The sequence below is a fragment of the Myotis lucifugus genome, unplaced genomic scaffold (genome assembly GCF_000147115.1).
Source record: "Myotis lucifugus unplaced genomic scaffold, Myoluc2.0 scaffold_2, whole genome shotgun sequence".
NCBI lineage: Eukaryota > Metazoa > Chordata > Mammalia > Chiroptera > Vespertilionidae > Myotis > Myotis lucifugus.
The window spans coordinates 20648524-20671518 of record NW_005871050.1 but is presented as its reverse complement, the minus strand read 5'-3'; the positions used below and the strand labels follow the sequence as shown (position 1 = coordinate 20671518).

General features: G+C 39.9%; 1 protein-coding gene across 3 annotated transcripts in view; it reads left to right on the top strand.

The window, feature by feature from the left end:
• The first annotated feature begins 220 nt into the window (after nt 1-220).
• Nucleotides 221-22995, top strand: part of PLS3 (plastin 3) — an 88550-nt gene continuing 65775 nt past the window's right edge. For 2 of the 3 annotated variants that reach the window (XM_023758553.1, XM_023758551.1), the window contains exon 1: nt 223-353. The gene's annotated coding sequence lies outside the window, so the exon portion shown is untranslated. Of the gene's footprint in view, nt 354-22995 lie in introns of all 3 variants that reach the window. The other variant, XM_014459190.2, reaches the window with a different exon arrangement.

The following is a 22995-nucleotide window of genomic DNA, read 5'->3' as shown; positions in this document are numbered from 1 at the left end:
TTCTGATCTCATAGCCAGGGAGAAAGGAGAAGCAGGCGCGGGGGACCAATCTCAGATCCCAGCCGCACGGTTCCTGTCCCCATCGCCGCTGCCCGGCGCCCGGCGCGGTGATTATTCTCCCAGCTCTCCACCCAGCTGATGTGACAGGCTCGTGGCCCAATCGGCTTCCTGGTTCCCAGGCCGCCTGCAAGCACCACCCGAACCAATGGCGACGGCCCAGGGGCGGAGGGGCTGGCTGGAGGGGAGGGAGTGCTGGCTTTAGAACCGCAGCCGCAAAGATTCCGAGAGGCAGAAGTTGTCTGAGCGCGTCGGTCGGCGGCGGTCTGGCCGGATCCGGTACTCGGCGACTTTAGGTAAGTGCTTCGTCGGCACCGGAGGGCACCAGGGTAGCGGGTGTGCCGGGGCGTTGGCAGGAGTGGGTCCGGGTAGAGCATCTCCCGGAACCTCAGAAGGAACGTGCCTTGCCCGGGGGGCGGGGAACAGAGGGGGGTGGGGGGGCTGCAAAAATCTCTTTTCTAGCCTTTTGGTGCCAAGGCGCTCATTACCGTCAGGGATGGGTGGGAGTGACAGTGTTCCCCTCGACCAGCACCCGCCGCAAGCACGTTTTCTGCTCTTCACTCTACAGAGAAGGTTCTTTCCCAGTAGTTGCTTGACTTGTTGCCAACCTTGAGCTGGAGTCCCTGACGCCAACACTTGCCCTTCTTCCCTAACGTGGCCATGGCCCCGAAGTGGAAATCGAGCTCCTAACTTCCCTCTGTCGTCCTTCTCCAGCTACTGCCACCACCCGCACCACCCCCCCGCCCCGCTCCGGATTCAGGAAATCCCGGAGCCCACAGCCCGCGACGCCTCCGGCCCCCGCTCGCCCGCCTCGGCTGACCTCGCGGGCTCGCGCCGCCCCTAGGCGCTTGGGGGTACCGTGTCCCAGGGAGGGGACGAGGCTCCCGTGGCCCGCCGTCCGCCTGCTTGCCGTGCCCTTAGCGAAAGCGCTGTGATCGCACCGCGTCTCCCTATGAGTAAGCACTTTTTCTCTTTCAGTAGCCCAACATCTCCCAAGCCATCGGGGCAGTACCTTTCTGCTCTCCTCTCCCCCGATTCCCGCCGCCCGTCGGCTCCCTTCAGCAGCTCCTCTGGCTCTGTAGCCCGAGCGCGCGTCGGGACAGAGGCAGCCGGGGACCTCTCGGGGTGCTCTGGAAGGCACAGCCCCAGAGGCTGTGGGAGGAGGGAGGTACTACCCCTCTCCCCCCATCAGCTGCACTTGCCGGTATTTACTTTTCTTCACCCGCTATCCTGAAGCGCTCTAATGAGAGGCTGGGGGACGCCGACCACCCCCGCCCCGGCTTCTCCCCAGTCCCCAAGTTGCCGCCGCCGCCGCCGCCGCCGCCGCTGCTACTGCTCTCCTTAGAGGGCGGCTCCTTTGGCCTCACTCCAGGGCAGGAGATGATCCCAGCCCGGGAAGTAGAGTGGGGTTAATGCTGTACACGGTGCTTCTTTCTCTTCACCTGCTGTGCATTACATCCCTACTGCTGCACAAGGTTGAACTTAGTTAGATCTAACTGAGTTAGAGAGCCTCGCCTTTTAGGATCAGATAGACAGGATGCTCTGGGTGCCTGGCCTGCTATGACGGATGGGGGATGGGGAAGAGAGCCTGGCTGGTCACACAGTAGGTAGGTGAAGTTAAAAACTACTGAGAGGTAAGCACTACTCCACTTAACTGGATGTCACAATGTGATTGGAAGCCTAAGTTTGATCCTGGAGATGCAATTTACAGCGAATTCCAACGAAGTGGTGGGAGTCCCACACATGCCAGTGGCCATCACGTGCCCAAAGTCTGATACCCCTAGGGTAATGGTCACATGACTTCTTTTGACTTTAAGATTGGAATGTAATGGCTGAAGCCCGAATTCCAAAAATTACAGCCTCAGAGAAGGGGAGGGGAGTATGAACTAGCCTCTACTCAAGGGAATTCTACTTGAATTTGAATGGGGGGCAAAGAGAGGGAATTTAGTGGTCAGATTTTATCCAAAATAAAAACAGGAATGGTTTTTAAAATAAGGGTTTGAGATATGTTTGTGCTGGGACATATAGCGCCGCCCTTCAATCTAGTGATGGCTTTTCTAAATTTAAAAAAATTTCTTACTAATTATTTTCTAGGAAAATTGTTATTTTATTCATACCCTATTTCACCTCTAACTGATAGATTTGAAGCTATATCTTATAAGATAATGTTAAAAAATAAGGCTTTATCCATATTCCTGGGTCTGGCCTATATTCTAATTGTAGAGTTCTGTTTGAAGGTGGTGGATTATCTCTTGACTACAATTAACCGTCAGTTGGTTGCCAGAAGGGAGGAATTTGGGGGGCTGGGAAGAAAAGGGGAAGGGATTGAGAAATACAGATTGGTAATTACAAAATAATCACAAGGATGTAAAGTACAGCAAAGGGAATATAATCAATAATATTGTAATAACTATGTATGGTGTCAGGTGGGTACTGGAAATACTGGGGGAAACACTTTATAAAGTATATGGTTGTCTAACCACTATGCTGTATAACCTGAAACTAATATAGAATAATATTGAATGTAAACTGTAATTGAAAAATAAAAACTAATAAAAGAAGAAAATTAAATTAACCAGTTATTTCTGGTTCGGAATTAATTGGATCAGAAATCAGGAACAGCCCTGGCTGGTTTTGCTCAGTGGATAGAGCGTCAGCCTGCCGACTGAAGGGTCCCGGGTTCCATTCTGGTCAAGGGCACATGCCGAGTTGTGGGCTCGATCCCCAATGTGGGGTGTGTGGAAGGCAGCCGATCAATGATTCTTTTTCATCATTCATGTTTTTCTCTCTCTCCCTCTCCTTTCCTCTCTGAAATCAATAAAAATATATATGAAAAAGAAAGGATTTCACTTTCAAAAAAAATCAGGAAAAAAAACAGTGGACACAAAATTTGACAAGTTGAGTTGGTTGTGTCTTTGCCTGTCAAAAGTTTGGTAGAATAATGAGAGGGCGCTGAAACAACTCCCATCTTGACCCAATACCCACCCTTGTGGCCCAAATTATGGTTTCTGTAGGAAATACGTGGCAGTTTTGGTGTTCAGATTATATATTACAGAGTATAGAAATGGGCAGAGGAATCTCTGAGGTCATGAGGTTAAAAGCTTTACTTATTCACCAAAATGGATGCAGCCTTGAAAACAACTAGGGCAGCTAAAAAGGAAACTGGGAACATTAAGAAATTTTAGCTTTGTATGCATTAGCCAAAAACCCTTTGTCCACTGCAGCAACCTCTGATTGACTCCAGCACTTCATTTTCCTGCTGTGCTTGGGTTTCTGAGCCTAAAAACTAGAACTACTTTAAGCACATAGTTCTGACCCCAAGGGCTAGCCTTGGGGCACACATTAGCTGGAAAGCTGAACCTGCAGCTACTGGAGTTCACTACACAAATAGATAACAACCCTCCCCCACCAGTGCAAGTGAGGTGACAATATAATTTTGGATTGAATTTCTTTTTTAAATTTTTTTATTGATTGATTTTAGACAGAGACATCAATTTGTTGTTGCACTTCTTTATGCATTCATTGGTTGTTTCCCTATCAAACCCGCAACTTTGGCAGATAGGGATGATGCTCTAACCAACTGAGCTACCTGGCCAGGGCTCTAGATTGAGCTTCTAATAAATATTTAATCTCAAAAAGGACAGTACAGCCTGGCTGGTGTGGCTCAAGCGGTTGAGCGCTGAACCAGGAACCAAAAGGGAAGATAATTTGGCCATGGTGCTTGAGCACTAAAGTGATTATTTTTGGTGAAACTGACAGGGAAAAGGAAGAAAGTCCACTTGCCATTCATTATTCCATATTCTGTCATAGGTATTATTTCTACTTGCCTTTCCAAGGAATTTACTGACATAATATTCTTAGCACATGTGATAAATTCATGAATTTGCTATTGTGTTAGCTATAGCATAATCTAGGTGGAATGTGTGTTAAACTGTTTGTTTTTGCTATTTAGTACAGACTCCAAAAGTAGCTGGTATAAAATTACAAATGAACATCTATCTATACATGACAACTTGGGTATCTGTTTTTAGAATCATTTTGTATTTGCTCATATGGTAATTTCTCTCTTGGTGAAAAGTAATCCAGGGGGTGGAAAATTTGATCTGTGAAACTAATAAAACTCGGTTTAGAAGAAAACAGCTAGATCATGTTCTGAGTCTGTATAAATTATTCTAAGGAGTGATGTAACATGTAACGTATGCTCAATGTGTTGGAAGTTTCAAAAGCTTTTTGGATACATTACAACGTTGGAAGCTCTTTTAGACACCAGTGGTCACGACTAGCTGTTTTTAGTTATGAGAGAACTTTGGTTAAAGTTATGGCTTGGCTAATCATGAAATGTCAGCCTCGGGAAAAGATCGGATAATACTTGAGCCATCTTGTAGGTAGTGATGGAGGTGAGGCAGTTTCAAAACATTCAATATGTTTAATATTGAATTTGCCTTATTTTTAGCACTTGAAGGACAAATATTTCTGAGTATAAACTGCTTTAGGGATGAAAAGCATTGCTGGTTAAATGAAAATACTGGAGGGGGGAAGTATGTGGGAATTGGCTTTAGAAGAACTGGATTCTAGACACGGCTCTGCCACTGACTCATAGTTTGACCTTGAGAAAGCCACTTAAAATTATTATATTGATAACTAACATTGAGTACACACATGTGCCAGACACCATGAATTTTCTCATTTATGAAATGAGGGCATAGCTCAAGATTTTTGGTTTCCTGGAATTTCTTTTTTCAAATAGTCATAGTCTAGCTTATTTTAGTTATATTTATCACTTGAATTTTCAACTTTCAATGCAACTTTATTGAACCAAGTTAAATAACTTGTTGGCAAGTTGATGATCACCACTGGCTTATTCCAGGATTAATGTTAGTTCTTTAAAATATAGAGGTACCTTTTATATCATTCCTTAACAAGGATTTTTTTGGCACATTAAACCAACTGATTTTACATTATGAGAAAACTTAATTTTTCCTACCAGTGTAGAAATTTGTTTGACAGTAAGGAGGTAGTGTTGTTAATTGAAAAAGGCATTGAGTGTGGAATCCAGGGCCTTTTAGTCCTCTACAGTTTGGACAGATAGCCCATCTTAAGTAAATCTTGGAAGTTCTCTGTTCATATCTGGATTTTACTTTATTTGTTAGCCATCTGTTTCCAATCTATGTATTTCACAGGCATGCTGAAAGGATAAGTGAGCTATGTAAGCCTTGGCTCTTCAGCAGACAGGTGCTATATAAATTCAAAGTACTGTAGTAGTATATCATAGAAACACTAGAGCTTTAATAAGAGTTTATAGAAATGGTAGAGTTCTCATCACTTAAGTCTTGCCACATTTGTACTTGTCTGTAAAAGTTCTCCAGCCATCCAATTTCACGAGCAAAGGAGAAATAAAGCCAGACATATTATAATGAAAAATAAGAGAAATGGTTGATAACAAGAGAATAAAAACCTATACATAATACTTTCTTATATTTTTATCCTCTCTACTGTGCCAAGTAGCCTGTGAAAGCCATTAATGTGATGGTGGCTTTTGCAGGCTACCACAGGTGGTAGACCTTTCTCAAGGACTACTGAACAGTGTTTTGATGTTCATTATTAATCACTACAGAATCTATTGGCTAATCATGCTTCATTCTTAGTTTTGTGATTGCCTGTAATAGGAGGTTTTGTGTAAAATTGCTCATGGAGGACAACATGCAAGTATGCAAAAGTGCATAATGAAGATAATCTGTATATGTAAGGGTCTGTGCCATCATTAACACAAAAAGGTGAAAAGTTAATATAAATCTTCAAAGGTGAAAAGTTAATATAAATCTTCATTTGAAAAACAAACGTCTTGGGCTAAATGGGTCATTGTCATTCTTTTTATAGATGGGCCATTTTCACTCATTACCCTCAAATCTGTTAATTTGGAATTCATTTTTAATGTTTATTATAATTTTGCCAATTATATGATGGTTCTTTAACTATTGCTCTTTTGAGTTATGCATTTTTCCTTTGATTAAAATTATGTTTGATGACATTTGTTAATATATCACTTTTAAAGTGATAGTAGTTAATTAAAATTAAATTAAGTTGGTGGAAAAAATAAAAATTTTAAAAAATGAAATAAGCAGAAAGCCCTGGGTTAAAGGACTTTTAAAATAACCTGGTATCATAGGACTAGTTCTGAAAAATAGCTTCCTTTTTTGCTAACAAATCTTTTTTTTTAAAAAAAGTCTAAGCTCTAATTTCTACCATCTCTGGTTTAAAATATTGACAGCAAAATGTTTGTTATCTTGTAAACCATTCACTGAAAATATAACTAATTCTCTTAAACTGATTTTATATATATATATATATATAGCTTTTACTTTCTTTTAAAGTTTTTTTTTAAATATGTTTTTATTCCTTTCAGAGAGAGGAAGGGAGAGGGACAGAGATTGAAACATCAATGATGAGATAGAATCATTGATAAGCTGCCTCCAGTACACCCTGTACTTCGAATCAGCAACCTGGGCATGTGCCCTGACCGGGAATCGAACCCTGACCTCCTGGTTCATGGGCCAACTCTCAACCATTGATCCACACTGGCTAAGCTAAAGTTTTTACTCTTTATAAAATAAAATTGGTGGAGGTAGTATCATAACTTTGAATATTGATATGATTGCATTCTATATTATATGCTCTGATTACATAGTGTGCACTCAGACATTTAAAGCATATATTTTATTGATTTCAGAGAGGGAGGAAGAAAAAAATAGAAACATTATTGATGAGAATCATTGACTCTACCTCCTGCAAGTCCCCTGCTGGGGACTGAGCCCACAACCCAGGCATGTGTCCCAACCAGGAATCTAGGCATCAAACTGTGACCTCTCCTGGTTCTTAGGTCAAAGCTTAACCACTGAACCACACCAGCTGGGCCAGATTGACATTTTCTTATTCACACTGAATGATACATTGTCTTTCGGAGATGAGTATAATTTGTAAGCTTTTTTCCCGTATTTCTTAATTTGCTTGCACATTTTCCTTTGCCATGTCTTAAGGTCCTTTTTGGTATTTTGGGGGCTTATATTTCAGGTCAGGGCGAATTACCATTATAGACTGAACAGTGTTTTCTCAGAGGTGAAAATGACAGGAAATGGTTCCTGGGGTATATTCTGTTGCTATAAAAGTCAGTGTGTATGATTTAGTCATCTAAAGGTTACTAAAGTAAACTAAGACACTGAAAAAGTGTCCTAAGTGGTGCATACTTAAGATGTTTTTAATCACTTTACTTTGGATTAAAGAAATACAAGGCCATTATAAAAATCTTAAAAACGTAACAGGGTTTATAAAGAAGAAAATTTAAATTGCTCAAAATTGTACCACCTGCCACTTCTTTATATGTTTTATCTATTTCCTGTGTTAAGAGAAAGTTAGGTATTTTTACAATTGGTATCATATGGCACATACAGTTTTATCCCGTTCTCTCACTTACTGCATTCTGAACATGTTTTCATGTAATCAAATTTTTTTTAAAGTTTAAAATCACTGGGTGGTAGTCTATATAATGGACATTTCATAATCTATTTTACTGATTCCAGGTTGTTGGAAGTTTATGTTATTTTCATAGCTTCTAGAAAGGGCTTCAGGGAACTTCCGTGGGCAAGAACCATTTTTCGACTGATTATTTCTTAGAGATAAATACATAGAAGAGAAATTGCAAGAAGTTTTGTTTTTAAACATGAATTCCTTTGACAATCTCTGGAAGTTAAACATTGGCTTAAGCAAAAAAAGCCTTGATTGCAAACAGTGGCACTAAAAGAAAAAAAAGCCATTCTTTATATAGCTTGTCATACTGACCAAACTGGACCTGGTTTAGGTAAAGTATATGTCTTGGAAATATTTTGGTTTCCTCTGATCTAGTTAACAGGTGCAAAGCAGGATGAAGTAGAATCCTGTGCGGTATACAATCATAGGAAGCTCTATTTTTTGAAACGGAACTCTTAGTGGAGGAAGGGAGACAGGTTTGTTTTTCAGTCGCCTGTAGATTTCAGGTTGCTATAAAACTTGGTTCAAGTATATGAAGCTTAGCCCAGCCAGCATGGCTCAGTGGTTGAGCGTCGACCTATGAACCAGAAGGTCACGAGTTTGATTCCTCAGGGCATATGCCTGGGTTGTGGGCTCCATCCCCAGTGGGGGACGTGCTGGAGGCAGCCAATCAATGATTCTCATCATTGATGTTTCTATCTCTCTCTCCCTCTCCCTCTCTGAAATCAATAAAAATATACGTTTTTTAAAAAGCATACAGAGCTTATTTGTGATCATACACCTTCAGTATTCTACAGAAACTTTTCATCCTGGAGTTGGTTAAATGACTTTGTTGATAGGCTTCTTTAATCTCTGGCTATTGGTCTCTTGCCATCACTCAATAAACTCAAACATTTTATTTCATTCAGGTTGCTTAAATAATATTACTAATCAAAAATTCAATTGTGGTAAAAATTCTGATGCTGCCACTTACTTTGTACCTAGTTTCAGTATATGGTGACTCCCCAAATTACAAACACTTGTATTAAATATTTTGTTTATTCCAATGGCTCCTTGTACACTGCGTATGCCTCTCTAAACATGCTGCTTCACAGACCTGCCCTGACGTTTTTCTCCTCCCCGCAGTTCAGCAGTCTCACTAAGGACCATGTTGGAAGGTTTGTTTGACCTGACAACTCTCTCTAACCACCTCCTTTTGTCTTCTCAGGGGAGTCATATACATACTATATTTCATAGCCAGAATGGATTTTAACATAAAATGGCTTTGTTATTTTATATCTCTTTGACATTGCGGAAGTTCTTTTAAGTCCTCCAAACCTCAATTTCTCCATTTATAAAATGAGGATAATACCTCTTGTCACATTGTTGGCCTTAGAATCAAATGAGAACATTTATAAGGAAGCTAGCATATTAGTAGGTACTTAATAAATGTCCCCATTTACAAGTCAGTTGTTGTTGCCTTAGATATGATCTTTGTTAGGTGTGTACATCTATCTACCTCTTCATTGTTCTCTTAATTCAAACCCCTTTTCCTTAAGTGTCACCACATAAGTTGATAAGATCGTTTATTTTTTTCTGTTTTATAATGGCATTGTGAAAATACTGCTTTCAATTGCTTTTCATTGTGAATGTGAAGGATTTTTAACAAAGTTCCAGGTTGGCTTACCTCAGAAAGCTGTTCACCATTTAATTCATTCTTTTGTGAGGACATGCCATCCAAGTCTAAAGAACTGGCTCTCAAAGGAAAATTGGATATGACTCTTTTAATACATTGCAGATATCATTATAAGTTCATTGCCATTAACAAATATAGCTTAGATCAGGATGAAAAGTAATACTTTTGGGGGGAGGAAAAAATACTTTAAGTTCTTCAGTGTTTCTACAATAGTAGAAATTGTAAAAATGTGAATGTTAAAAAGTTTACCTTTAAAAAAATGGGAGAAAAGATAAAATAAATTGGTGAAAACATAAAAATGCTGGAGATGGCAGAAGGTTATAAATTAAATTAATAGCTTTCCAAGATGACATGTAGCCTTTAGAAATGTATGAGTCTAAAACATATTAATCATAAATTTATGATGCCCATTATTTCTTCCAGTGGAAGTTTTCAAAAGAAAAAAAAACAGGAAATGATAAAGGACATTGGCACATTCAAGAAATATTTTGAGGGGGGGTGGTCAATTGGGGAAAAGGGAGACATATGTAAAACTTTAGACAATAAATAAAAAAAGATATTTTGAGCAGTTTGTGGGTCTCCAGTTTACAGCTACAGTGAAATCATTTTTTTCTTTTTTCTTTTTTTTTTTACAGTGAAATCATTTTGCAAGTGTTTATGAATAATTAAGATTTTATTTTTTTGTATCATGGTAATTTAAAAACAAATATGGGCAAGTTATCATTAAGTGTAGATAGCAAAAAATAATATTGATAGGTTTACATGTTTAAATATATAAACTAACCCATGCATTTGGTGTCTTACCCTAAATCCAAATATTCTAGTATTAGTTGGATCCCTGGGGGAGAGGGACAACTAAAGCCCTGGCCGCTGTTTTCTCAGTGGTTAGAGTGTCGTCCTGTGCACCCAATGGTCGTGGATTCGATTCCCAGTCAGGGCACATACCTGGGTTGTGGGTTCGATCCCCGGTTGGGGTGTGTGCATGAGGCAACCGACTGACATTTCTCTCTCACACCCATGTTTCTCTCTCCCTCTATCTTCCTCTTTCTCTAGAATCAATGAAAAATATATGGGGGAATTAAAAAACAAACCAGAATATATTCATAAGGGCTAGCAGAAGGGGGAAAACTTTCTTAACCACAGAAAATTTCTGTAAAACCAAGCAGAAGACTGATATGTCAAGTCAAATATCTTGAAATATGTATTATGTAAAAGAAGGCTTGTAAGCCATTTATAAATAGATGTAAAACTCAGGAAAACTTTAAAATGTTACCACAGTTCTCAAGTATATATTGAGATAGTGCAAACTGAAAATGGAGTAATAGTTAGCCAAGGATAGTAACACAGACAGTACCTTAGTCTGTGGAATGATTTCATCCATTCAACTAAATAAAAGTTTAATGAAGTCGGTTAGGTGCTAGAGCTACAAAGATCGATGATACTTATGCAGTCTAGTAAAAGAGAAAAACACAGAAGTAATGTTTGATTTCATGAAACCTAAAAATATCCTCATATGCAGAAAATGAACTTAAATATGGCCTCTACTTTTTTCCTGCGCACCGTCTCACACCCATGCTCACACACACGCACACTCCCTCGCGCGCTCTCACCGCCTCTTTTCTGAACATAAAATAATTTTTAAATTTAAACCTTGTGCCAACAAAGACATTCATTTATAACCCAATATAATCAAATCTAAACTAAGAACAAATCAAATTTAAACATTGTTATTTCTTTGCAATAATTATCGCAGTCTAAAAAAGTGCCCACAATGAGTTAATTTTACTTAAATAGAACATTGCTCAGCCTATAAATGAAGGTCAGCAGACACCAGTGTCTTGGAATAAAATAGCCCTTTGGCAAGAAAATGAGCCACACCCCACTTCGTTTTTACAAAAATAAAATTCTTTCCAGCTTTACTAAATTGTAAATGTGTGCTCAGCATGTACTTCTGCAGTAGTTGGTTCTGCAGCTGTGGAAATATCCATGTATGCAGAAGCTCTTAAAAACATTGATTCACCATTGACTTGTACATGTAGCTCTCATATTTTCTGTAGTACAGTATTCTGTTGTTTCATCTGACTCACGGATAATACTAAGTAACTACAGGTCTAGCTATACCTTAATTTCCAGCCTTGAACTTCTTGAATGTTACAGAATTTAAAATGAGCAGGAAAACCCAGGATTCCAAATCTGATCATTGTTTCATTTTGGTGGGAGAGAATTGAATGAAGGTACTGTGCTCGGATGTACTATGTCTGCTGTGCTATATGGTTTTCTTCAAAGACAATAGTATTCCTGCCATGTACCATAGAGACAACCGTACTTCTGGGGGGAAAGGAAAATAAACCCTGCAGGGAGGGCCCATTTTCCTATTTTGCTCACAGTGCACCTGACACACACCAGGTCTCCCTACATACATTTGAAAGAGTGAAAAGTAAATGGTCATGAATAGTTTTTTGCTGAATAATAAGTTTAATTCTCTTCTATGGATGAATAATATTCCACTGTATAAAGATTAAATTGTGAAATACTAATCAGCAAATCAGTAACCTATGAGTCCCTTGAACACAATACATAATGATGCAAATCTATAAGGAGACTAAGCAAAGCAAGTGGCTTCCTTGGTTTTCTTTCTCTTTTAGTTACTTTAAAAGGATGGTCATGCGTAAATGGTATGGATTGCAATTTAATTGTGAGAACTGCTTGACTTTAGAGTTAAAGAGGAAATTGGGACATACTAGTCTTTTTTCACTTGAAATTTTTTAACTTTTTATTTTTTTAACTTTTATTCTCAGTTACAGTTGACATTCAATATTGTATTAGTTTCAGCTGTACAACATAGTAGTTAGACATTTATATAACTTACAAAATGATTCCGTTTATATAACTTACAAAATGATAACTTACACCTGACACCATGTATAATTGGTACAATATTATTGACTAAAATCCTTAAACTGTATTTTACATCCCCATAACTAATTTGTACTTCTTATAATCCCTTCACCTTTTTCATCCAGCCACCTAAGCCTCCTCCTATCTGGCAACCATCAGATTGTTCTCTGCATCTATGAGGTTGCTTCTGTCTTGCTTGTTGATTTATTTTGTTTTTTAGATTACAGATATTAAGTGAAATCATATGGTATTGGTCTTTCTCTGAGTAATTCCACTTAGCATAGTATCTGCTAGGTCCATCCATGCTGTCACAAATGGTAAGATTACATTCTTTTTTTATGGCCAAGTAATATTTCATTGCATATATATAACACTTTATTCATTCCTCTTAATCTATTTAATCTATATACATTTAAAGTAATTATTGATAGGTATGTAGTTATTGCCATTTTATTGTTTTCTGGTTGTTTGTGTAGTTCTTCTCTGTTCCTTTCTTATTCTCTTGCATGTTGTTGACTTTCTATAATTTTGTACTTCAATTCCTTTTTCTTTATTTCTCATATAGCTCTTGTATATTTTTAGTTTGTGGTTACCATGTGCTTCATATATACCAAGCTATGTGTATAACAATCTATTTTAAGTTGATGGTTGCTTAAGTTCTAACACATTCTATAATCACCACTGTTTTTACTCACACCCTCCTTATATTTTTGTCATTACTTTTTACTTCTTTTGTGTGTGCATGTGTGTCTGTGTGTATCCCGTAATTTCCTATTGTAATTACACATGATCTTCCTACTTTTGCCTTTTAACCTTTGTACTAGCTTTAGTGTTGGTTGATCCACTGCTTTTATTATGTATTTGCCTTTGTCAGCGAGAATATTTTTTCTGTGATATTTTTTATTCTTTTTTTTTTTCTTAAAGGAGTCCCTTTAGCATTTCTTGTAATACTGGTTTAGAAGTAATGAACTACTTCAGCTTTTTCTTATCAGGGAAGCTCTTTATCTTTCCTTTGATTCTAAACCATAGCCTTGCTTCTGGGTAGAGTTGTCTTGGTTGTAAGTCCTTGTTTTTTATCACTTTGAATATTTCATGCCAATTCCTTCTGGCATGGAAAGTTTCTGTTGAGAAATCCCCTGACAGTCTAATGGGAGCTCCCTTGTAGATAACTAACTGCTTTTCTCTTGCTACTTTTAAGAATGTCCCTTTGTCTTTAATTTTTGGCATGTTAATTGTGCGTTTTGGTGTGGGCTTCTTTAAGTTCATCTTTTTTGGGACTGCACTTCCTGGACTTATATGTCTTTTTTCTTCCCCAGGTTAGGGAAGTTTTTCAGTCATTATTTCTTCAAATAGGTTTTCAATTCCTTGCGTCTTCTTTGGACACCCCATAATGCAAATGGTATTATGTTTGATGTTGTCCCAGAGGTCCCTTAAACTATCCTCATTTTTTAAAATTATTTTTTGTTTCTTTTTGCTGTTCCAATTGGGTGTTTTTGATATCTTGTTGTCCAAATCACTGATTTGGGTCTCTGCTTCTTCTAATCTGCTGCTGATTCCATCTAGTGTATTCCTCATTTCAGTTATTGTATTGTTTCTAACTGGTTCTCTTTTATGGATTTTATCTCCTTTTAATGTTACCTATTTCTTTACTGAAGTTCTCACTGAGATAATCTCTTCTTCCCCTAAATTCATTGAACATCTTTATAACCAGTGTTTTGAACTCTGCATTTGGTAGATTGCTTCTTTTTGTTTGTTTGTTTATCCTCACCCAACGATATTTTTTCCATTGACTTTTTAGAGAGAGTGGAAGGGAGGGAGAGAGACACACAGAGAGAAACATTGACGTGAGAGAGACACATCAATTGGTTGCCTCCCACACGCATCCCAACTGGAGACCAGGGATCAAGCCTGCAACCGAGGCACATGCCCTTGACCAAAATCAAACCCATGACCCTTCAGTCTGTGAGCCGATGCTCTAGCCACTGAGCCAAACTGGCTAGGACAATTGCTTCCTTTTTAATATTTCCTATTTCTTTGTTGAAGTTCTCACTGAGATCATCTATTCTTCCCCTAAGTTCATTGAGCATCCTCATTAACCAGTGTTTTGAACTCTGCATCTGGTAGATTGCTTGCCTCCATTTTGTTTCATTCTTTTTCTAGAGTTTTGTCCCATTCTTTAATTTAGGATATATTTCTTTGTTTTCTCATTTTGGTTGCCTCCCTATGTTTGTTTGTATGTATTAGGTAGAGCTGCTATGTCTCCCAGTCTTGGCAGAGTAGCCTTATGTAGTAGGTGTCCTGTGGGGCCCAGAAGTGCAGTTTCCCTGGCCAACTGAGCTGGGTGCTCCAGGGGTATCCCTTGTGTGGGTTGTGTGTGCTCTCCTGTTGTAGTTGAGCTTTGATTGCTGTTGGCATGTCAGTGGGTGGTATTGACCCTAAGGCTGACTGACTGTGAGGACTGGCTATAAATTTGGCAGAAAAGCTGTTTTGTGGGGGTTGACCCCCAAAGAGGGGGATTTGCTTTAGTGGGGCTCAGGTGCTTGCTCAGTTGACCCTTTGCGTATGTCATTTATGGTGCTAATCAAATGCTGCAGTCACCTGGTGTGTTGGTTCTGTGGCCTCTTGGGAGGGGCTCCTGTGCAGGCCAAGGTCAGTCCCTGCCTGTGTCCAGCCTGGGGCCACCTGGTAGGAGCTTGAAAGTGACTTTGGTTTGTAGCTGCTTGTGCAGGGCTTGGAGATACTTGAGAGTGGTTATGCTGTGAACCAAGGCCAGCTGCCACTCATGCCAGTCTTGGGGTCTCTTAGCAAGAGGTACAGGGTATGCTGCAGCCAGCTGCTGCTTGTTTGGGGTTTGTGGACCTTTGAGAGATTTTAGGAATGTCCACAGCATGGGCCCAGGCTGGCCCCCTTTTGTGGGTTAGTCATCAAAAGAGGTTTTAATCTCATGTGTGTAACTGGGTGGGTCTCGGTCTCAGAGATCACTAGGATGGGTGAGAATTGTGTTAACTGGGTTAATGGAGACTCAGATTTAGTGCCTGCCTGGGCCTGAAGGGTGTGGTAGCAGCTTGAGTGGGGTGGGGAACTCAACAAAGGGACAAATGGCATCCTGAGCACAGGAGAGAGCTGCCCCTCCAGCCTTTGCCTTGAAGCCGGACAATTCAGTTCTTCCCTCTCTGTCCCTGAAGCCTTTCAAACTACTGTCCCTTCACTGGAGCTCAGGGTGAGTGTTTGTGAGCAAGTGAGTGTGCATGGACCCTTTAAGAAGATGCCTGGGTCTGCAGCAGCTCTCCAGCTCACCCAGATTGAGTCCCTGCGTATTCTCACAGCCAGCTATTGTGGGGATTCCCTTTTCCCCACTGGTGGTCTGGGCTAGGGAGCCCAGTGTGGGGATGGGACCCCTCACTCTTCAGTAGGGAACCTCTGCAGCTGAGATATCCCTCCCAATTTTTAACTGCCACACATGGGTGTGAGACCAGCCTAGTTCACCTCCCCGCTCCTCCTACCAGTCTTGACATGGCTTTTTCTTTATATCCTTAGTTATAGGAGTTCTATTCTTCAGGTGGTTCTCCAGGGTGGTTGTTCTATAATTTAGTTGTAATTTTGCTGTAGTCGTGGGAGGAGGTGAACACAAGCACAGTGTTTACCTACTTTGCCATTTTGACCAGGAGCCCTTTTTCTAGCAATTTTATTAAGTTGTAATCTACAGCCCTAACTGGTTTGGCTCAGTGGATAGAGCATAGGCCTGCGGACTGAAGGGTCCCAGGTTCAATTCAGGTCAAGGGCATGTACCTTGGTTGCAGGCACATCCCCAGTAGGGAGTGTGCAGGAGGCAGCTGATCGATGTTTCTCTCTCATCGATGTTTTTGACTCTCTATCCCTCTCCCTTCCTCTTTGTAAACAATCAATAAAATATATATTTTTAAAAAGACATAATCTATATTCCATACCACTCATGTAAAGTGTACAGTTCAGTGGATTTTAGTATATTCACAAATATGGTCAACCATCCCACAGTCAATTTTCAAACATTTCCATCACTTCAAAAAGAAACCCCATACTCTTGAGCTATCACTCTCTTGAGCTCTCTACCTCCTCAGTTCTAAATAACTACTAATCTACTTTCTGTTTCTATAGGTTTCATGATTCTGGCCTTTCATATGAATGTACCATATAGTATGTGGTCTTTTGTGTCTGGCTTCTTTCATTTAGTACATAATGTTTTCAAGGTGCATTCACATTATGGCATGTATCAATACTTTATTCCTTTTTGTAGCTGAATAATATTTCATTGTATGGATATAACGTGTTTGTTTATCCATGTAACCATTTATAGACATTTGAGTTGTTTCCACTTTTTGGCTATCTAATCTAATAAAAGAGAAACATGCAATTGACCTTACCTTTGCTATGCCAAGCCACGCCCACCAGCCAATCAGAGTGACTATATGCAAATTAACTCAACCAAGATGGCGGCCAGCAGCCATGGAGCTGGAGCAAGCAGGAGGCTTGGTTGCCCCGGTGATGGAGGAAGCCAAGCTTCCCGCCTGCCCTGGCGGGCTGTGGCCTCCGCTAAAGGCAACACAGTTTCAATTATAGAAGATAAATAAATCCCAGATACCTGCTTCCAGCCAGCCTCCACTGGGAGCTTGGGTGGCTGGGGGCCATTGCCAGCGTGCAAATAGCCATCAGGCCCTCACCCAGAGTGGCCAGGCACCTCAGCAGGACCCCCCCCCACCCTGAAGGGGGTGTTGCCAGCCTGAAAACGGCCCTCAGCCCCTACCCAGGCTGGCCAGGCACCCCAGTGGGACCCCTACCTTGATCTGGCACACCCTTCAGGGCAAACCAGCCAGCCCCCACCCATGCACCAGGCATATAATAAAAGGGTAATATGCAAATTGACCCTAACAGCAGAACGACTGGGAATGACTGGTCACTATGACATACACTGACCACCAGGGGGCAGATGCTCAATGCAGGAGCTGCCCCCTGGTGGTCAGTGCACTCCCACAGGGGGAGCTCTGCTCAGCCACAAGCCAGGCTGACGGCTGCCAGCAGAGCAGTGATGGCGGGAGACTCTTCCGCCTCCTCAGCAGCGCTAAGGATGTCCAACTGCAGCTTAGGCCTGCTCCCCGCTGGCAAGTGGACATCCCCCGAGGGATCCTGGGCTGCCAGAGGGATGTCTGACTGCCAGCTTAGGCCCGATCCCCCAGGGAGCGGGCCTAAGTCAGCAGGTGGACATCCCCCGAGGGGTCCCAGACTGTGAGAGGGCACAGGCTCGGCTGGGGGGCCCCCACCCCCGAGTGAACAAATTTTTGTGCACTGAGCCTCTAGTTATGAATAATGGGAGATGTTAACATTAAATGTCTAACCACAGGTCAGCTAATGAGTTAGAGGTGGTACTGACAAGATAACGGTTTATTTATCACTACTCTGCTATTGATGTAAATCCTTGTTTTGCTTGATTCTGAGCAATATTGATTTCTACACTTAATATAGCTGTTTTTTATGGTTCCCTCATGCTTACTACCTTATTATCTTCAACTTGTTCCTAGTACCTTTGTCCCTAGTAGTCTTTTTACATCAGTGATAGCAAACCTTTTGAGCTCGGCGTGTCAGCATTTTGAAACACCCTAACTTAACTCTGGTGCCGTGTCACATATAGAAATTTTTTGATATTTGCAACCATAGTAAAACAAAGACATTTTTGATATTTATTTTATATATTTAAATGCCATTTAACAAAGAAAAATCAACCAAAAAAATGAGTTCGCATGTCACCTCTGACACGCGTGTCATAGGTTCGCCATCACTGTCTTACATGAATAGTGGAAAGCCTATAAAAGTTTTATAATCACCTTTTGTAAAACTTATTGTATAGTAGATGTTTGCAAACTTCTTGTTTAAACACATTTCTTGAACACCTACTCTAAGAAGCAAAGGTAAGCAGGATTAAGTGCAGAAGTAAATGATAAATGCTTTTAAAAGCAACGGTTTTAGTCCATCTAAAGCAGCGGTTCTCAACCTGTGGGTCGCGACCCCTTTGGGGGTCGAACGACCCTTTCACAGGGGTCGCCTAAGACCATCGGAAAACACATATATAATTACATATTGTTTTTGTGATTAATCACTATGCTTTAATTATGTTCAATTTGTAACAATGAAAATACATCCTGCATATCAGATATTTACATTACGATTCATAACAGTAGCAAAATTAAAGTTATGAAGTACCAACGAAAATAATTTTATGGTTGGGGGTCACCACAACATGAGGAACTGTATTAAAGGGTCGTGGCATTAGGAAGGTTGAGAACCACTGATCTAAAGCATTATTGAAAACATCCAATATATTTATTTTTAAATTTTACTTTAGAAACATAAAATATATACACAAAACAAAATTAAAATGGTATAAAGACATAAAGAAAATAAGCCTGGCTGGTGTGACTCAGTGGTTGAACATTGACCTATGGACCAAGAGGTCACGGTTTGATTTCCAGTCAGCTGATCAATGATTCTCTCTCATTGATGTTTCTATCTCCCTCTCCTTTTCTCTCTGAAATCAATAAAAATATTTAAAAATAAAGATAAACCCTAACCGGTTTAGCTCAGTAGGTAGGGCTTCAGCCTGCGAACTGAAGGGTCCCAGGTTCGATTCCGGTCAAGGGCATGTACCTTGGTTGCAGGCACATCCCCAGTAGGGAGTGTGCAGGAGACAGCTGACAGATGTTTCTCTCTCATCAATGTTTCTAATTCTCTATCCCTCTCCCCTCCTCTCTGTAAAAAAATCAATAAAATATATTTAAAAATAAAAATAAATAATAAAAATAAGCCTCCTGACCCCAATCCTCCACTTCCTTTCCCAGGAGGTGACCATAGTACTAGTTTCTTATGTATCCATTCAGAAATGATACTGAATACATTCAACACTTTACATTTTCAGAAGAGCTTGGTGTTTTACATTTAAAAAGTGATGTGGCATTAAATTTGAAAGAGACTTTACCTTTTGACTTTTTAGGGATTATCATAGGATGGCGAAAAGAACCTTCAGCTCTGGCCCATGTGGCTCACTTGGTTGGAGTGTCATCCTGTGCACTAAAGTGTCTAAGGTTCAATTTCTGGTCCGGACACATACCCAGGTTGCAGTTTGATCCCCAGTCAGGAGGCAACTGACCGGTTTCTCTCTCTCTCCCCCTCTCCCTCTCCCTTCTTCTCTCTCTAAAATCAATAAAAACATATCATTAAGTGATAAAAAATATATATATGTCAGTTTGTCAGTTTTAGATCACGGCTTTTCTTTCCAGTACCCCGACCCCAGGTTCACCTACATAGCATAGATCAAAATAGCTAAAGACACCTAGAACCCAACTCTGCCACTATCTTCTGAATTCATGTACAGAGAAATTCCTGGCCGCAGCCTTCTTGCTCTTATGGGCAGTCTGTACCTTGCAGGCCCATTAGGAAAGGATAGATAAGCTTCTCTGAGAGAGGAGGGCTGTAGTTCAGTCAAGAAAAGATACAATTTCTGGGAGACCCAATTAGAACTTCCTATATAATTACTTAATTCATTTAATAGGCCTATATTGGTTATCAACAGTGTGCCAGGCACTGATATCACTAAGATAAATGAAACAATGTCAACATTTGAAGAGCTCAGAGTCTATTCTAGCCACTAATGTTTTACAGATCAGGCAACTGAGTTCTGATTTTGATTGGCCTCAGCACACAGTGCCTAAGACAGTGATAGAGGACAGGGTCTCCTGATACCTGATCCATCACTCTTCTCGGCATAAACTTAAAAACCACGTTCAGGTTTCAATTTTGTTTAATAGGAATGAATGCCTCTTCTTTCCTGAATCAACTGATACTGTCTGGTGTTTTCTTTCAGTTGTTAACAAAAATGGCAGATGCCACACTATGAAAGTTGACATGAACTCCCTGAAATTCATTTCATCTGTAACTTAAGCAGCTTCCAGTTCTTCCATAGCTAATGGAAATTCATTAGCAATAGCTTTGCAGTGGCAGATTCTTTTTCTAGGTCATATCTTTAATCCAAAGTACTCCTTATGCTGACAAAACTGCAGCCCTAATTATTCATCTTAAAGTTTCCTATATTGTAATGCATCCAAAAGATATAGAAAACTCGAATTCCAATACAGTATATTGGGTATACATTATAGGATTTATCACTTCTGAATTCTTCTAAACTGGATTTTATATCACTCTGATAGAGTCAGTATTTGTATTATCACCAAGAAAAAAATTTCCATTTCATTCACGTACTCAAATACGTACTGAGTGTCTACTATAGGTCGGGTACTATTCCAGGCACTGGGGATTATACCTGTGACTGAAACAAACAAAAATGATCACCCTCATGAAATTTACATCTTATTAAGGGAAGATAAAAAGTAAACAATGATATATGTTCTATGGTAATGTGTTAAGGAGAGTATTAAAACAGGATTGAATGAATAGGGAATGGGAAGAAGGGCATTGCCATTTCAAATCATGTGGTCACAGAAGATTTCACTGAGAGGGAAGTATATGAGGCAAGACATGAAGGAGATAAAGGAGTGAGCCATGGGAGTAACTAGGGAGAAGTATCACTTAAACAAGGAAAATATATTTCTAAAACCAGATATCTAAATTGTCATGCATTGATGGATTTTAGACCTGAAGTTCTCCTTTATATCAGCTTTTTATTTTGATACTAGTGGCCTGGTGCATGGATTCATTCACATTGAAAGGAAAATTGGTTGACACTTCTATAATAGAAGTGTCAACCAAATTCATGATCAACAATGACAGATTGAAACACGCATGTGATTGGCGCCAGTGAGAGCTTTATATGTATCGCGCATGCGCAACTCAACTTAGCCTTTTATATATGGTCTATGTAGAATAAACTTGTTTAATTAGACCTGCTTTCTGATTTAGCTAAACTTTTTCCAGCCAAGTGAAGCACCCCAACTTCTCTTTCAGGTAATAGTCAGCAACATAGCAGTAAATATCAACATGCAGCAGATTATTATTGTAGATCACGCAGGGAGAACAAATGGTAAAATATTTAACTGCAGCAGTGTTTGACTATGTTTTGCGCAGTAAGAAAACCTGAAGTCATTTTCAAGTTCCATCATTTCTTACTTCTTTTCAGCCGGGTCAGGTTTCTGAGCTTTCTAAATCTCCGTTTTTCAGCTCATGAAAAGAAAATAGGATTCTACCTAGTCTCCTATCTACCTACTCCAGGACTTCTGTGAGGATCTAATGAGATGAGGTACGAGAAAATGCTCCACAGACATTTGGTTAAAGTGTAAAATGTTTGCACCTGGCTATAAAGCAAGTAGGGTTCCTGGGCTGAAGAAATTGCAAGGAGGCTACTTGCTAGGGAGAGGAAGCCAGGTGTTCTATGTGACATCATTACCTGGTGCCCACCTGGGCTGGGCTGGGCTGTGGGCTGCATTTTGCACCATGGGGTCTTGGCAGTGTTGGCTGCGATTTGGTGGGGTGTCACTCCTGGGTGGTGGAAGGGCCTGTGGCCCACTTGGGGGAAGCCAAGTGTTGCTTTGTCGGCACCAGGTCCACAGTGCCGTTTCTTTGTAAATATCATGGCAGCTCCTGTGTTAAGCATCTGCCCCCTGGTAGTCAGTGTGTGTCATAGCGACTGATCAGAGGGACAGTTAGCATATTAGCCTTTTATATATATAGATTGAACAGAAAGAAATATGTTTTAGCCAGATCAAATACTCTAGTAGAGTCATGTCAGTAGTTATGTCAATAATGGAATAAAAATAAAGTTTAAAAAATAATGTTTTGGAAAGATTAATTAGAATCATGTTTAAAATAGAATATGGAGTTAATGCAAGTAGATTTTCTTTCCTTTTACCTATGAATTTAATTGTATATTCTGTAATTCCAAATTACATTTTTAGTTAAACTTTTTACTTTGCTATAATCATAGACACATTACTTGTCAGAAATGACACAGATCATATGTACCTTTTACCCAGTTTCTCCCAATGGTAACCTTTTGCAAAATTATAGAACAAAATCAAGATATTGACATCGATACAGTCAAAATGCAGAAGAGTTCCATCACCAATAGAATTCCTTTTGTTACCCTTTTATAACAGCAAACACCTGCTTCCTCTTCCTCCTGGAAACCACTGGTCTGTTCACCACTTGTATATTTTTGAATATGTAACTTTTTGAGATTGGCTTTTTTCACTCAGCATAATTTTCTGGAGATTAATCTAAATTGTTTATATCAATTATGTCAAACTTGTGGCCCACCACAACAAATAAGAATATTTTTGTGGCCCAGTCAATATAACAGTATGTAAGAAACATTTTATTTTTTTAAATTATTTTTTGTTTATTTCTGTTGATTTTGGCCATATTTGTTTGCATACTTAGGTAACACAATACATAGTTTTGTCTGTATTTGAACCTTATATACATAGAATCAAGTAAGTTGTATTCTCCTGACTTGTTTTTTTTTTTTGTTTTTTTGTGTTTTTTTTAATATTTTAATAATTTTTATTTCTTAAAGTATTACAAAGAGTATTACATATGTCTCCTTTTTTTCCCCCCCTTGACATTCCCCTGGCCCCTACCCCCCGCCCCCCCCGCCCCCCCGCCCCGTGTCTTGTGTCCATTGGTTAATCTTATATGCATGCATATAAGTCCTTCAGTTGATCTCTTAATCCCCCCCCCAAACCCTCCCCAGGCTTCCCACTGTAGTTTGACATTCTGTTCAATGTTGCTCTGCTTCTGTATCTACCCCTGTTAATCAGTCTATACTGGTCCCCTTTATTTGTCCCAACCTCACTGGAGTAGTCTCA